The sequence below is a fragment of the Vulpes vulpes genome, chromosome 9 (assembly GCF_048418805.1).
Source record: "Vulpes vulpes isolate BD-2025 chromosome 9, VulVul3, whole genome shotgun sequence".
Classification (NCBI taxonomy): domain Eukaryota; kingdom Metazoa; phylum Chordata; class Mammalia; order Carnivora; family Canidae; genus Vulpes; species Vulpes vulpes.
Window position 1 is genome coordinate 81,018,449 of NC_132788.1, and position 18,192 is coordinate 81,036,640.

The window sequence follows — 18,192 nt, forward strand, 5'->3', positions numbered from 1 at the left end:
CAGTTTCTACCCTACTTACCACACACAAAATGACCAAATACATAACTCTGAGGAACCTATGAAAATGTGACACATCTGGTGTGGCTATATTTAACACATATTCTGTATTATTCTACTCTTTAAAATGTCTATGGATTATTAAATGCATCCATCAGAAAAGAAATAAACAACCCCCCAGCTTCACTCTTAATTAAGAGAGCTATGGACAGAATTATGCCTTACCATTTTGAATATATTATTCCATTGTCTTTTGCCCAAAATCTATCTGAAATGGGGATAGCAACAGTGTCTCCCGTGTCAGGTTGCTGTGAACATTAAGAGATATTTAAAACAATGTCGAGCCCACATGTGTCACTGAGCAAATATCAGCTATTATGCTGACTACAAGTCTTTGTCAATCTAGTTGTCCTTCCTTTATGGAATATGTATTTTAATCTCTAGTAGGATTTAGGAATTTTGCTTCTCTTTAATATTCTGCAGTTTTACAACAATGATTCTTTTAGATACGAATTTGTCTTTAGCTCCTTCTTAAATCTTAGGATAGATGACTTTTTTTTTAATTCTGGGAAATTCTCAGCCATTTTCTTTTATAACATTAGGTCTCTCATATTCATTTAATTTTATCCTAAGAACTTCTATCAGACATATTTTAGACCCTGTCTTCCTATCTTCCCTGTCTCAACTTCTCTTATTATTTCTCTTTTATATATTCTACTAGGTTATTTCCTTAGATCTATATTCCAATATATACATTATTTTTTCCTGTGTATTTATCTTTTCTGTTTCCTCTTCACCTATCTATACATTTAAAAAATAACCGTTTTAAAGTCTCCTTTAGATCATTTTCTATTTCTCATTCTTAATGTATAAATTATTTTATTTGTACCTTCTCATACTGCATCCCAGTAATTCACTTCCTCCCATGGCTTAAATCTTCCACTGGCAGCTCATCTGCAGTAGAGACTTATTTCCATGGCGTCCTGGGTTTGCTGAAATATGGAAATGGCCCTTGAGGTATGTTGGCTTTGCCTTTTCTGAGAGTCTGTGGTTTCATTATTTTGGGGTCAATTTTTATGTTGATTTCTCAATTAGGAGCTTTTGCCCCATACTGTTGGTGTGAATTTGGACCTTCTTATTCACATGATGGTGGGTTTGCATGTTAGGACATTACTTTTTTCTAGTCTCAACCCTGGATATGCAACAAGCTTCCTTGATGCTTTCCACAGCTAGCAGGGGTAGAGTCTTTCCTGTGACCCGTGGCTTGCTGTAGGTATTTCAGGTCTACTTCCCTGAATGAATGGGGCCTGTGTCCTAGACTACCTCACTTCTCCTCACTGGTGTCCAAACCTCCAAACCCAGCTGAATATACACCTTGAAATTATGCCTAGAACCTATATCTGCTTTTCACAATACTCTTAACACATTTTAACCTAAGCTCCTTCTCACCTTTTGATCTGAGTTTGCTATAGGCTTCTGGAAATGAGTATATTCTGCTTTGGTTTTAAATTTGCATATATATTCTCATATTTTTTATTTTATTATATAATATTTTATAAATTCAGTTTCTAATTAAGGGTGTCCTTTCCTCAGTTTTATTCCCCATATTAACCATGTTGAAGGGAAAGATGCTTAATAATTGTAGAAAGCTTCTTGCAAAGAGTATAGTCTATGTAATCTCAGAAACACCTGGAAAGGGGTATAAGTATAATCCATTACCAGAAAGAAAATAATGTGATGCTTAGCTGATCATGAATCCACAGGAGCTCATGAAATGATGCAAAATATTTCTTTTTCCATCAGATTATTTATTCATTTGACATACTTTCTGGCTCGAGGTAACAGAAAACTCAACTATAATTGGCTTAAACAATAGGAAAGATTTATTTCCTTATCTATCCAAAAGCTAAAAGTAGGGCCGTTTCAGGGTTGGCTAACTGAGTGGCTAAATTTCATTTTTGCTCCTGTTCAAATTTTCAAATCTCTTAGCTTCTCCTAATGGTTATGAAATTACTCTGGCAATTCTAGGCATGTCAACCTTAATATATATCAAGATGTAGGAAAGGGGGAAATAAAATTTATTTCTTCCTTAGGCTTCTCTTTCCGACAGCCAGGAAGAATTTCCAAAAGTCCTAATGGTGTAACCCTCATATATTATTGATTAGAAATGTATCACATGCCCACTCTCAAACCAATCACCGGCAAGGGAAATGGAATTACCAAAAACGGAAAAGAGCAAATTAGACTCACTCTGAGGTTGGTAATGAGTTCACACTTCCTTGAAACGCAAGGTTACCCAATGACTGAACAATATGAGTAATCTGTTACCTTGGAAAGCAGCAAATAGCTGTGTGGCAAAGTCAGGTCACTCAGAGACGGCATTAGGAAAAAATCTGGAGGTCCATTTTCTGGGCTCCTTTACTCTTCTGATTTCCATCCCTCTTTCCTCTTCCACCCATAGCCCCTGCTAAGGCACAAGTAATCTTGGAGGCTACCATTATTTCTATTTCTCTTTAGTGAGAGTGAAGGTGGATCCTGATAGTTGAGGACCTCCTTGCAGCCTGTGTAAAACCTAGATTTTCAAAAACATCTTCAGACTGAACCTTCTCTGGGATAGATAGGGGCTGTATTCATCACTGTCCTGTTTTAGAAACATGGTCTTTCAGAAGTCCCATGACATTGTCAAGAGGTGCATGCATAGGCCTCATTGGGTGAGGACAGTATAAAATGTCATGGCATAGTGGAATGTTACCACTGCAGGGCAGTTAGTTGGTGATGTGCTGGTATGAATTGAGTAGAGTTTCTTCCTGGTACAGATTGGAGTCTCAACTGGCACAGGCTGCATGGTCTGCATTATGAGTAAGGAAAATTTTTCATTCACACAAAGGCTGTGTGGGTGATTGACAATGACTCCAAGACACTGTGGGTCATGGACCTTTTAACAATGTTCTTTGCAATGTTCTTTCTCTTGTTTCATGCACTGGGCATATCATGGGTATGGGACATTGCCTTCTTGGACAAGTGTCCCAGGGTGAGGTTATTGGTATTTATCAGTCATGTCCCTTATTTCCCCACCTCCAGACACAACTCTGTGTTCTCTTTATATCCTCCATATAAAAGATTTGTCTTTTCTTTTATTTCCTTCTAGACCGCAGAGGACCATACATCCAGAGCACAAATCATAAGCCACAAGAAAAGCTATTTCTCTTTTCATGAGTGCAGGGAAAACTGCCTTTAACATTTTCTAGATGGTGAGGGAGAACATTTGCTTTTCTTACCAGACTGTAGACTATGGGGGTGACTGCCCTGCTAAAATGGGATGAATGGCAGCCCGGGTGGCTCAGCGGTTTAGCGCTGCCTTCAGCCCAGGGCACGATCCTGGAGACCCAGGACCGAGTCCCGCATCAGGCTGCCTGCATGGAGCCTGCTTCTCCCTCTGCCTGTGTCTCTGCCTCTCTCTCTGTGTATCTCTCATGAATAAATAAATAAAATCTTTAAAAATAATAAATAATAAATAAATAAAATGGGATGAATGCTTCTGATGCAGGAAAAAAGTGAAGACAAAGAGCTAAGTTTTTTTAGATTAAAGTAGATTAAACATTTTTACCTACTAAATAAATACATTTTTCTCTTGGGGCGACCAGGTGGCTCAGTCAGTTAAGCAACTGTCTTTGGCTCAAGTCATAATCCCAGGGTCCTGAGATCCAGCCCATGTCAGGCTCCCTACTCGGCTCAGTCTGCTTCTCCCTCTCCCTCTGCTCCTCCCCCTGCTTATGCTCTCGCTCTCTCTCTCTCAAATAAATAAATAAAAATCTTTTTAAAAATTCTTCTCTTGCCAGTATTGATTGCTTTGTCTGTTGTGAATGTAATATGTCCTATATATTTTTTTAAAACTCAAAAAAAGGGCAGCTCCGGTGGCCCAGTGGTTTAGTGCCGCCTTCAGCCCAGGGCATGATCCTGGAGTCCGGGGATCGAGTCCCACGTCAGGCTCCCTGAATGAAGCCTGCTTGTCCCTCTGCCTGTGTCTCTGCCTCTCTCTCTCTCTCTCTCTCATGAATAAATAAATAAATAAAATCTTTAAAAAAAACTCAAAAAAAAAAAGAAAATCATGAGAAGTGAGGAGATAAAATATAAAGGGATAAAAGGTATGCAGTAGATCAGCAGAACTTGCCCCATCTCACATATGACACCAGCCTAATTAAATTGAACTTCCTTAGTCCAATAGGGATATAAAGAAATAAATAAGATTATCAAGGATGTAAGTCCATTTCATAACCTTTTTCTATCTCCTATAAGACTTTTAAACATTAAACAGCTGCTTGATAATGGTAGAACAGGTGTAGGACATCTGTCACACTTCCTCTGTCAAGGAGGAGCAAAAGGATTTTGCTGGAATTTTGAAGGAATAGTGTCAGAGTGTTAAATGTGAATGTCAGCAAAGACACATTTTGAGTCCACATCTATAAAGAAAGCTGGAAAATAGTGCCACAGTTCATACTCAGTGGACCAGAGCCTGCAACTTAACAGCCTAATTACCAGTCATCCCCAAAGGAAGATGGAATTTGTGGCATATTATTCTTTAGAACAGTACTGCTCAATTTTGGTTTTGATCAAACCTAAAAATCTTGATGATTCTTTAATTTTTTAAGTTCAAAACAAATGCAATATCATGATTAAAAACATAACAAAGTAGTGACAATTTTAGAATCTGTTCTTTAAAAATAATACTTTCTCCGAAATATGAATGAACTGAATTACCCTCTACCACACTTCAAAACTCACTGCTATGAAATAACATCCTCACTTACTAGCTATCTGAAATTATACCTTTAGGGCTCTAATTTGTTTCACTTTAACCTGTATTGAATACAAATAACCTCTAAGAATGTTGAAACATATAAGCTCCTTCAGTCATTAAAATTAATTTAATTAACGTCAAATCTCTTCTTATTTTAAGTCACAGAATTAATTTAATAGCTCTACAAAACCACTGAGGCTTACACCTCTGTTTTACAGCTCCCCTTGTGCTTAACTTAATGCAAAGTCTATCCCATTTTGTGTTTCTGCATTCCCTGCCACTAGGTTTTCATTCATTTAAAGATCACTCCAAAATTATCCCTCAGTAGATGGAAGGAGATGAGGGGGATGAAGAGACTGGAGGCTGAAGAGAGAAAAAACAAGACTGCTGAGGGGAAAAGCAGGCCCACCCAAACCAGTAAGGCCAATGTTGTCTCTTCTCTATGGCAGGTAGAAACTGACTCAAAGAAAAAAAAAAAGTGTTTCTTTCTTTCTTTTTTTTTTTTTTTTTTTTTTTTAATTACTTGTTTAGACCGAGTTTCTTCTTTAAATCAAAAGAGACTGACTTCTGGTCAGGACAAGATGGCATAGATGAGTTCCTCCTTTCTCCTTCTCACTAGGCGTGAATATAAACCCCAGAAATGATGCAGGAGATAACAGAGGAGAATGATAAAAGGGTGTAAGAGGTTATTGAAATGGTTTCCTCACAACATAGTGGCAGGTTGTCATCCAATAGGGGAAGATGTCTAGGACCTATCATTTCCCAACTCCTGACCTAACAAAAAAAAGGTAGCCAGGTGGCGCATTCTTCCTGCAGATGGAAAAGGAGTCCTGCTGGCAACATGAGGCAAATCCAAGTCCACTGGCAAGGAGGGTCCACTGAGAATCCCATAAAAAATAAGCAGCCTTTTTCTGCGGAGTCTGAGACTTTCCAGTCTTCATGGAGCCACCTGAGACCTGAGGAAATCCTTTCTGTAACCTCAAGCAACACCAGCAGGAACAAGTGGGAGTTTGAGGAGTACCAAATAAACCAAACAGACCAAAAATAACAGCACAGGGCTTTGAAAATGAAACTTCCATAAAACCACAGCCCACAAAAGTAGACTCAGACCTAATTAAACCTGAACAAGTGATTGCCTATTAAAATGAAAGATTTAAATAGGACTTAGAGTCTCCTAACATTATAAACAAAATGTTCACAATCCAATGTGAAATCATCTATCTGTACAAAAAACAAGAACATCACAACTTGAATGAGAGAAGGCAGTCAACAGATGCCATCATCCACCAACATAAATCAGATACTAGGATTATCTGATAAGGATTTTAAAGCAGCCATCATAAAAATGCTTCATCAATCAATTATAAATTCACTTGAAACAAATTAAAAAATAGAAAATTTTAGCAGTGTAATAAAATTGATTTTTTTTAAAAAATGGAAATTATAGACTTCAAAAATAAAGCACTAATAAATCACTCAATGGATGGGCTCAAAAATAGAATGGGGGTGACAGACAATAGAACTGGTGAGCTTGTGGACACAACAATAGAATTCACCCAATCTAAATAAGAAAAAGTAGACTGGAAAACGTGAACAGAACATCAGGAACTTGTGAGATAGTAGCAGGGGGAAGAACACCAAACACATCTGATGTCACCATATCAACAAGTTAAAGAAATCATGTGATCATATCAACTGATACAGAAAAAGCATTTGGCAAAATCCAACAGCCATTCACGATGAACACACTCAGCATTTAGGAGTAGAACGGAATTAACTTGATAAAGAACATCTACAAAAAAAAATGTCCACAGATAACATCGAGTTTAATGATGAAATACTGAATGCTTACCCCCTAATATCAGGAATAAGGCAAGAATATTCACCCTCACTACTCTTACTGAACATAGTATTAGAAGTCCTAGCCACCAAAGTAAGGCAAGGTAAAGAAATAGAATGTATAAAGGTCAGGAAAGGAAGAAATAAAATGACCTCTATTTGCATATGACAGGATTGTTTAAATAAATAGAAACTACACAAAATCTACAAAAATACTTCTAGAATTCATAAGTGAGTTTAGCAAGCTTTCATGATATAAGATCATGAACAAATCAATCACATTTTATATACTAACAACATAGAGAAATTAAAATTTAAAACAATAGTGCTGTTACAGTCACTCCAAATAAAATTAAGTACTTCAAATATGCATTTAACACAACCATGTATGGAATCTATATGCTGAAAATTACAAAATGCTAATGAAAGAAATCAAAGAAGAATTAATGAAATGGATAGACATACCCTATTCAGGGATTGGGAGACTGAACATAATAAATATGTCAATTTTTTCCATATTGATCTACAGGCATAATGCAATTCCTATCAAAATCCCAGCAAGGTTTTTTATAGACACAGACAAGTTTACTTAATATTAATATAGAAAAGCATGGTGCCAAGAATAGCTAAAACAATCTTTTTTTTTATAAAGTTATTTTTTTTAAATTTTTACTTATTTATGATAGTCACAGAGAGAGAGAGAGGCAGAGACATAGGCAGAGAGAGAAGCAGGCTCCATGCACCGGGAGCCCGATGTGGGACTCGATCCCGGGTCTCCAGGATCGCGCCCTGGGCCAAAGGCAGGCGCCAAACCGCTGCGCCACCCAGGGATCCCATAGCTAAAACAATCTTAACCAAAAATAAAGACAGAGAGAGAGAGAGAGAGAGAGAGATGGGAGACATTACTCTTCCAATATTAAGAATTACTGTAGAGCTGCAGTAATCAGAACAGTGTTACACTGGCAGAGGGATAGAGGCATAGATCAATGGAACAGAGTGGAGAGTTCAAGTAAAAACTCATGCACAAACACCCAACTAATTATTGTCAAAGATCAAAAAGCAATACAATGAAAGAAAGATGGCCTTTTCAACAAATGGCACCACCAGGACAATTGGATATCTGTAGGCTAAAACATTTTTTAAAAAGAGTACCTCAGATTAATGTGCCTTATAAAAAAATTAACTTAAAATGGATCATGGACTTAATATAGAATGTAAAACTATAAAACTTTTAAAAAATATGAAAATCTTCAGTATCTAGGGCTGAACAAAGACTTTACAGTCTTTAACACCAAAAAGCATGATCAATAAAGAGAGAAATCAATGTATTGGACCTCATGAAAAGCTTGTGCTCCATGAAAAAGCCCATGTGAAGAGGATGAAAAGACAAGCTGCACATTGGGAGAAAATATTTGCAAAACACATATCCAACAAAAGACTAGTAGTTAGAATATAATGATCTCTCAATACAAAATGTTAGAAATGGGGATCTCTGGGCGGCTCAATGATTTAGCGCCTGCCTCTGGCCCAGGGTGTGATCCTGGAGTCCCGGGATGGGGCCCCACATCAGGCTCCCTGCATGGAGCCTGCTTCTCCCTCTGCCTGCGTCTCTGCCTCTCTCTCTTTCTCTCATGAATAAATAAATAAAATCTTAAAAAAAAATGTTAGAAAGGGAGGAGCCCTTACTGTTTGACAAGGTTGAGGAGCAGAGGGGGCATCTAAGGGGAAGAGAGAGAGAGGTGGGTATGATTATAAAAGGAAAACATGAAGGATATTTGTGATGTTGGAACTGTTTAGTGTCTTGACTAGTAAACACAGATGAGTTTAATTTGATGAGTATCTACACAGGTGGTAAATTATAAAGAACTTGGTACACACATGTACACATTTGAATATACAAATGATCACAAATAAAACTGAAAAAACCTGAATTAGATCAGTGGATAGTATCAATGTCAATATCCTGGCTCTGATATTTTTTATAGTTCTGCAAACTTCCTCCTTTGAGGGTAACTAAGCAAAGCATACAAGATTGCTCTGTACTATTTCTTACAATTACATGTGAATCTATAATTATTTCAATAAAATTGCATTAAGGAAATAACATCTCAGTATCACATTAATAATTGAAGTTTTTACTACTGCGCTTACTTATCTCCTGTAACATGTACAAAACAGCATCTTTACTAGAAACAACCAGCTTGGCAAGGACAACTGGCTCAAAGCAGAACATACTGTACTCCGTTACCAAGAACTCTGACTACAGGCGAGTCATCATTTGAATAGAGAATGAAAAATACATTTTGAGTGTAGAAAGTCTACTCCTCTCATCTAATAATTCCACAGAGGGGCAACTCCAGAGTATCCTCACTGGGTTTTTTCAGAGGCAACACTGTTCATTTTCTAAACTAGGGAGAACCTATCTATATTAGAACGTGATTCATTTTCTTATAACTTGACCCGAAAACAACACAGGCTGGAACATAGTGTGCCTGTTCTGTAGTCCTAAACCTTTCCTTCAGTGGTACCCAGAGATCTAGCTATAGTCTTCAAGCTTTTGTCAGAAATAAAGTTGACAGTTTGATGGATCTTTGTTTATATTTGTTCTGGGTCTCTTTATCAAGTGTTCCTAAACTTAAAGAAGAAAGGGCCTTTAGGTCAGCCATACGATTGGAAGGGGAAATGGCCATTGGCAACATTTCTGTAGGCTGCTTCTGCATAGCAAAAAACCCAAACATACTTGGAAAAAGTGGTATATGGAGATGGATAGCCTAAATACAGCCTGCAGGACAACTCTTGATGTTCCTGCCATTGATGCCAACTTCAAGGAGCATTATCGTTCATGATAACTAAAAATAAGATGATATGATTATTAAATTTAAGTTGGGAGAAGGTATATTCTATGCAGAATGAATAGCGTGTTTGAAAATGTAGAATCAGAGCAGCATGGGTGGCTCAGTGATTTAGCCCCACCTTCAGCCCAGGGCGTGATCCTGAGGACTGAGGACCCAGTCCTGCGTTGGGCTCCCTGCATGGAGCCTGCTTCTCCCTCTGCCTGTGTCTCTGCCTCTCTCTCTCTCTCTCTCTGTTTCTCATGAATAAATAAATAAAATCTTAAAAAAAGAAAAAAATGTAGAATCAATAGTATATTAGAGATTCAAAGAGTTCCAAATGGAATTTAGTGGTAGCAATGTTGTCAATATGATGCAGAGGCAAAGAGACTAATGGAAATACCATTGCCCGGTGGTTGGGAATGTGGAGTCTGGACCATGATGGGCTTGTGTGCTGTGCTAAGGATCATGATCCTTATTCTTAAACTGACAGGAAACTGATAGATTATTTACTTTCTATTTGTTTTAAACTTGGGATGATAAAAAGAGAATTTCCATTCAGTTTATATCTCCCCTCAAGATTTAGAGATTTGCATCCTGGCTAGACACTAGATTAACGATAATGCCTACACTCTTACCACACCTCTCAGGGAGCTAGAACACCTGTTTTCAAATTCCAGTGGGCTTAAAAATTAGCTGGGTTCTCTGTCAAACCATACAGATTCCTGGGCTCCACTCTCAAGGAGCCTGGTTTAGTTGGTCCTGAATGGGTTCTGGAAAGCTGTGTGTTTAACCACTTAATTCTGATACCCCAGGCCATTTGGATTATACTTTGAGAAGGACTGTAAGTGATTGCAATGTAAACAAAATTCTTTTTACTCCTGTCTTGTGAACAGAAGATCTGAATGCACTTTCAGATGGAATTAACAATGTAGGTTCTAGTCTCCACTAGAAGGTAGTGTATAAAAACTTTGAGTTTTGAACAAAATTTGTTTAAATTGTGTGATTTTTTTAAAAAAAAGAATCAGAGGATTTAAAACATTTTTAATATGGATTTTTTTTCACATGAAATGTTAAAAGATATTATTTGGAAAAGTGATTTATTCTTTCTTTGTTTTTCTCTAGTTTAATCAGACGACTTGCTCAGATTAAAATATTTCCTCATTGTTAACATACTGTTATTCTGTGTGTCATTATAGGACATTAGCAATAAGGGAGCCCACCTTCTGTATTTTACAAATGAAGGGCAGAATGCCCAGGAGGAAACCAGTTCTACATCTCTACACTTAGTAGCAGAGTTAAGACTAGATCCCAGGTGGCCTGCCTATCAATTCAACACCATTTCCTATAAACCATCTTACAAAAAAAAAAAGATAATTTGGGAGGTGCTGAGAGTGGAAAAGGAATACTATGTTATCACATTTTAGTTCCTTTATAGTTCCAACAAAAAACAAAATCAGAAATACTCATTTGAAACATCTTTGAGAGCTGTGAAGTAAACCCTGGCTTTTTTTTTTAATTTGTTTTTATTAAGTTCCATTTGCCAGTATATAGTATAACACCCAGTGCTCATCCCATCAAGTGCCCTCCTCAGTGCCCGTCACCTAGTTACACCCCCACCTCCCCTTCTGCAACCCTTTGTTTGTTTCCCAGGGTTTGGAATCTCACATGAATAAATCCTATTTAATGACTAGAAATCTGATATATCTGCTGTTAGATGAAGTTCGTCATTTCACTTTTCCTTTTTTCCACTGGCTTAGACTAGTTCTGAGTTATAACTCTTTGATTACTGCCTTTTCATCTTGTACGTATGATTTTATTGTTGTTTTAAATGGTAGAACTATAGCTTCCCAAGTAAGGACAACATGAATCAGGATTAAAAAGAACAACAGCAGGGTAAGCTTCCTTTATTCATCTTGTTAAAATAAGGGAAACAGGTGTAAATGCTCCAGTTAATCAGGCAGTTTTTATATTTTAAGTGGTCTTGGCTTTGAAAATGAAATCTGTGCAAAAGGGTTGAGCTTTCTCCTCCTCGTCATCCTCTTCTTCTCCTTCTTTTTATTTCTTTTTTTTTTTTCTTTCCTGACATGTGGCATTTGCTTTACTGAATGGCTTAACGTCTGGTGGAGTCATGTGCTTTTTGGCATGGTTCTCTGCCCCAGGAGCTGCTAAAAGAAAAAACGGCCTTTTCTTAGAAGGCTGTGGACCACTTTTGATCTAGGGCCTAGTGTTTGGCAGGCCCAACAGTAGTATTATCCCTGTGAGGAAATGGCAATAGTATTATTTCCTTATTGTGATGGAGATGATTTCCTGAAATGAAAGACTTAGGAATTTAATTGGGGTATAAGGAAATCACTAGGCAGTAATTTGTATTTTCACCTTTTTAATGGGAATCCACCAGTCATTTCATGCCCTTTAAAGTGGCATCTCCTAAGCATCCTACCAATGTAGGATGGTATAACCCACCCCCAACGTGGGTTATAAAACTCCAAATTCCCAAAGGTATATTATAATAGTTAAGTTCATAACTATTATAATACAAACTGAATTTGCCAAGCTCCTGGCAAGTGTTAAGCATTGGGCTAAGTTGTTTATCCATAAAATCTTACTTATCTTGCATAACAACCTTATTGTTATGCATTATCATCACCATTTTTACAAATGATGAAATTGAGACTCAGGTGGGGTAAGGAACTAATATAAAAAGCTAGAGGTGGATGAGCTAGGCAAAGTATGAGTGCCTCCTCTTAACCATACTGTATCCCATACTTAATTTACATACAGCCCTTAGCAAGACAACACAGAGGGAAATGTATCCAGTGAATGTGCATGTGGATGACCATTTTAAGTTTTAAAATATGATGTGTATCAATATTCTCTTTAAGGTTAAGGTGTTCTCAGAAAGGGAAAAGGATTAATTATGAGCCCTACCTTAGCCAGTAAGAATAAGCTTGCAGGAGCTGAGATAGGGTTAATGTCTCAGATAAAATTCAAGCCAGACCTGATTTTCATGCTCTATTTACTGTAGCAGACCAGATTCCTTCCTTCACAATCTCTGGAAATAGAATAAATAGCAAATGTATTTAAAGAACCAAAATCTAGATACGCTGTACACATTCACATTAGAGACAGGTGTTATTTCAGATATATATTAAATTACATTTCTGGGGCATCAAGGCAGGTGCCTCAATTCGTAATAGTTTAAAGCTCCATCTTTAATGATTATTCTGAGCCCTCACTGAAACATGCAAGAGGGAAAAGAAAACCATTGGAAAGAAAGAGAAACATGGAAATTTCTAGGCTAGGGAGGCAGTAAGGCTTTGGGCTGGGTAGTAGGTGATCCAGTGTCACTGGTGGTATCTGAGATGATTCCAGATGTTACATAAATACATTTTTTAAAAGATTTTATTTATTTATTCATAGAGACACAGGCAGAGGGAGAAGCAGGCTCCATGCAGGGAGCCCGACGTGGGACTCCATCCAGGGTCTCCAGGATCACACCCTGGGCTGCAGGTGGCACTAAACCACTGCACCACTAGGGCTGCCCTATAAATACATTTTTGTAAAGAAATGTTGGGGTACCTGGGTGACTCAGTGGTTGAGCATCTGCCTTTGGCTCAGGTCGTGACCCCAGAGTCCTGGGATAGAGTCCAGCATCAGGGCCCCCCGCATGGAGTCTGCTTCTCCTTCTGCCTATGTCTCTGCCTCTCTCTGTATGTCTCTCATAAATAAATTTAAAAATCTTTTTAAAAAAGTTGTCAATAGTTGCATATTAATTTAGCAGAGATGGAGGTGGTGGGAAATCTAGCACCTAAAACCAGTAATTTTGTGGATACTATTTCTTTGGACAAGGCCAAGTTTTGAGCAATGAGAAAATTTAAATTTGATTTTAACAAAAATATTAATTGAGTAATATTAATAGTGATAAACAGATATGGAAAAAATTTTGGAGATGCTATACAAGAGGGATTGGAGTTTGGGAAACTTTAATATGGCATAATCAGTATATGACAAAACGGCTCCAGTACTTGGGTCTAATTTCTGGTTGTGAAATGGACTAGCTACATGAACATGGGTAAGCCATTTTCACATCTCTAATCCAGAGTCATTTTGACCATAAAATGATTTGTTCTACCTCTCAAAGGATTTGAGAACACATACATTTGATAAATACTGACTGAGGACTGAATTAATAATACCTCTTACTAGTAAACATATGACTAGTTGACTAAAGTACATAAATACTGTCATGATTAATGATGAACTGAGTTAATTTGAATTAATTCCAGTGAAAGCTCTACTAAATGCATCAGTACTTAAACTAAAAAAACAGTTTGTAAGGGTAAATTACAATTGATATTTTTTATTTTTTTATTTTTAAATATTTTATTTATTTATTCATGAGAGACAGAGAGAGAGAGAGGCAGAGACACAGGCAGAGGGAGAAGCAGGCCCCATGCAAGGAGCTCAACGTGGGACTCGATCCCAGGTCTCCAGGATCACACCCCTGGCTGCAGGAGGCGCCAAACCACTGTGCCGCTGGGGCTGCCCAGTTGATATTTTTTTTTTTCCAGTTGATATTTTTTTTTCCAGTTGATATTTTTTATATCAGCAAACATCAATGCAGATTTTCATTATTAACACTGGAAAAATTGCAACTGTGCACATTACCAGACTGATCGAAAGATCACGAATAGAAGCTAGTTGGTTTCTCTTACATGGTAGTGCTGAGAAGGAAATTACCCTAATTTGATTTTTTTAAAGATTTTATTTATTTATTCATGAGAGACGCAGAGAGGTAGAGACATTGGCAGAGAGAGAAGCAGGCTCCCTGCAGGAACCTGATATGGGACTCGATCTCTGGACCCCAGGATCATGAACTGAGCCAAAGGCAGATGCTCAACCACTGAGCCACCCAGGTGCCCCTGCATTTGATTTTTTACCTGACATAGAATATCTGCACATAGAAGAGCCACATTCATCTGAATGACCTTATAAACCCAGGCCAACATAGAAAAAATAGATTTGTAAACAACTGTTTTTGGTGAAAATTATATTAATGATAACAGTGATAATAATGATGTGGATTGCTCTCATTTATTTAGCACACAATGTGTGTGTATGTATGTACATGTGTGTATACATCAGATGATGTGCTCAGTACTTTATCTCTAATTTTTCAATGTCTCTGAAAATTAAATACGAATGCCCCTAATTTTAGTTGATGAAGGTCAGGAAGGTTGAGTTTTTGCCCAAGGCCACAAATTCATCGAATGGCAGTACCAGGATTCAAATCCAGAACAATTTTGGCTCCAATATGCCAACTGTTTCCATTGTGCTACCCTGCTTTCTGATATAATAAAAGTGGGGATTCTAAACAGATACAGACATAGGAGAAAGAATTTTAAGTGTGAGTTTAGCAGAATTTTCTTTAATGAGAATAGGGACTCTCAGGTTAAAAGAAATGTTGATGCAGTACTCATTGGTGGCCACTGTTAGGATTAGCCCAGGATTGAAAGCAAGTAATAAATTTTCACAGCTAAGGTCCCATCCCTGTTATCTCCTTCCAATTACTAGAAAGGTTTTCTCAAAAGTTAAGCTACTGAGATAATAACAGGGTTCTGAGTAACTGCTCCCATACTTTTAGAACTTTTCAAACTCCTATTTTCTGCAGCATCAATTGGCATCATCCAACAACATGACAATTTGACAGACTAGCCTGATATAGAAAGACTATGGGTGATTACTTGAATCAAACATAATTGTCGTATTTCCATAGTTCTTCTTGTCAAGGAATTGCCTATGAGACAAGCCCAATGGGAAAGGAGTTAAATAGTATTCTGGGTACATGATCGTCTGAATGGTTCTCAGATGTGTAGTGACACCATTTAAATAGAATGGCTTGAGACATGGTTTGTTTTCATTCCACCTACTATGAATGGAGAAAGAAACTTACTCATACATTCACTCAAAATACATTTGGTGAGTTCCTATCTCACCAAATTAGTAATCACTGTAGAACTCCAGTAGGTGATACAAGAGTCAAAGTCAGAGGAGTCCTCAATGGTAATTTAGACTTCACCTACCATCATCATAAAGACTGACTTTACGCTTGAAAGTGCACAATTTCTTCTTGTTGCTGTTGTCTGTATATAATAGTGACTTTATTATACCATAGATGTCAGAACACTAGAGAAAGAGTCAGGAGGAAGTGATTAATCCCAATTTCTGTGCTTCCAAGCTGTAGGACCTGAGATAAATGATGGAAACTATCTAGGATTCAGTATGTATGAGAATAAAATACAGCAAATCAGAGATCTAAATCCAAATCCTCTTCTCATCATATAAATGATATATATATATAATATATATATAAATATATATAAATATAAATGCTGCTTAGTCTCCTGTATGCATGAAAGGATCCCAGGGTTCAGGAGGCTGAAGTTAAAACATCATTCCAAGATGGTAATCAAATTATTATCTGCTTTCCTACTAGTCTCAGGTGGGCAGGAAGCCAAACCGAGTTTTGTTTTTTTGTTTTTGTTTTTTTTTAGACCAAACCGAGTTTTACTCATTTCCCTATGCAGTTTCTGTAGTAGCCACTTGGGGGCGCCAGATGGTCTATTTTTGTTTATGTGAAGGCAAAAATGCCCAGAAAAATTCTTTCTCTGTAGGACTACCTACCAGAGAGTTCTCTCCTTTTTTGATGTTTGTAAATATTTTCAGACTGCATTTAACCCATAAAAAGGTTTTTGGAAGAAGGGTCTGGAAATCTTGAAAATGCATTCAACTGGGGAGAAAATAAAGGAGAAATGAAACTAAGGAGAAAGGCTGAGACTGTGGTTAGAGGAAGGAAACAAATGTGATACCCAGAAAAGTTTCATAAATGCCAGATTCAGAAACAAATTCAATTAAGTCCCTTTAAGGATAAGTTAAAGAACTGGTAGAGTCACTTGCATTTTCAACTGTTTTATCTATAAAATGAAGATGATGATTCTTTACCTGCCTGAGGGGTAAGGATGATGTGTATCACTTAGGCTAGCCTCTCCTTCCAACACCACAGATTCTGTTAAAGCTGCTAATCATATGGATACTATATTTACCTATCAAGATCCTCTCTTCCCACATGGTGAAAGATTCTGAGCTGAATGGATATATTTAGCCAGGATGGCAGGTACATGTTGAAGTTTGGAGAGTCTTCATGAACCACCGCCCTCGCTCCCATGCACTGCTGCCCCCTTTTCTCAGCCATCCCATCTCTCTCTTGCTATAACAGTGTCCAAACTGGCTATCTTTCTTCCTCTCTTGCTCTCTCTACCCCATCTTGCATCCAACTGCCTGAGTACATCAAATCACATCACTCTCGCCTTTCAAACCTTTAAATGGCCATTCATTACATTTGGGATAAAATCTAAATTCTTTCTTTTAGATGTGTACAAAGTCCTACGTGATCTGGTGTCCACCTGCCTCTGGCGGACACTGCTGGTTGGCCATCCAATATCATGTCAATTTTCCCTTGTTTCTTAAGAACACTCCAATTTTGTATGTGACAGCATGAGCTCAGTTACAAACTCTCAACTCTCTAGATTTGTTTGGAGTTAGGAGTGCTTACGTGGCCCACTTCTATCTAGTGAAATATAGGCTGAAGACTTTTGGAGGGGTCCTTCTGAAAAAACTACTTTTTTCCCCATCATTTTAGCAAAGGAAAGTCTCAGCTTGCCTGAGTCTTCTACCCTTCACCTGTCTTCTTCCTGCTTTGAATAGGAATGTAATAAGTACAGGTACAGCAGCTATTCCATGATCGTGAGGATGAAGCCTGCATGCTAATATGGCAAAGCAAAGGATAAAAGATCTCCAGGTCCTGACAGCATAAAACGTAATACCAGCTAAGAGTGTCTACCTCTAGATTTTTGCTAATGTGATAATAATACATCTATATTTGGTTAAGTGACTGTTGTTTGGTTTTTGTTTCAAGTTGACAAAACGAATTTTATGTAATATACTGTCTGGTTTTATCTTTAATTTGCCCCCTTAATCATCCCACATGCTGTAGGTATGGTGTTCTCTGCATCCCAGATCCTCCTTTTGGAGCAGAAAGACATTTTCCCAGCTTTTGAGATGATTGTTAACTGATAGCTTTCTGCTCTTACACTTCTTGGAAGATGCCCTTACTTCAAGAGAGCCATACTTCCCAAAGCAACAACTTATTGATACTGGGTCAATAACATATAGAGTACATGGGTCCCCTGCTTCCATCATTCCCAGTGACACCCTTGAGGGAAATTATGCTTCACTTCCTCCCAACCCTGGCCTTTGCTGGTTTAAAGATCTGCTTCCAAAAGGTGGAACTCCTCAGTCAAGAGATGTAGTGAGACTTTCTTTTAAGCAAAAGTTATAGCTACAGTCAAAAAGAGATATGCTGTGGTCACCACATGCTATGAGATGCCGCAGCTGGTATCATGTTCTCCTCACCTGGGGGCCTATCAGATGAAAAACTCTCAAACATGGGAAAGAGTTCAAGAGGCCAGCAATCGAAATGTCACCAATACGAGGGCACAGCAGAGTAACTTTAAAAGAAATGTTTAATAAATCAATAAATGAATAGGGTCTGGGAACTGGAAACTGGTATCTGAAATCACCTCAGCGTTTCTAGCAGACGTTACCAGGGCTTGCTTATGTTATTGTGCTCCTTGCCTTCTTGGGCCACAGAAGAGCACATTTCCT

The 18,192-nt window shown here is 37.8% G+C and overlaps 1 long non-coding RNA gene across 3 annotated transcripts in view; it reads left to right on the forward strand.

Moving 5' to 3' along the window:
• Positions 1 to 18,192, forward strand: part of LOC112909416 (uncharacterized) — a 115,644-nt gene that overhangs the window by 24,551 nt on the left and 72,901 nt on the right. The window contains exon 6 of one of the 3 annotated variants that reach the window (XR_011994354.1): positions 5,080 to 5,212. The exons of the other annotated variants lie outside the window; for them this stretch is intronic. This is a non-coding gene — a long non-coding RNA (uncharacterized lncRNA). Of the gene's footprint in view, positions 1 to 5,079; positions 5,213 to 18,192 lie in introns of those variants that run through there. 3 annotated transcript variants of the gene reach the window in all.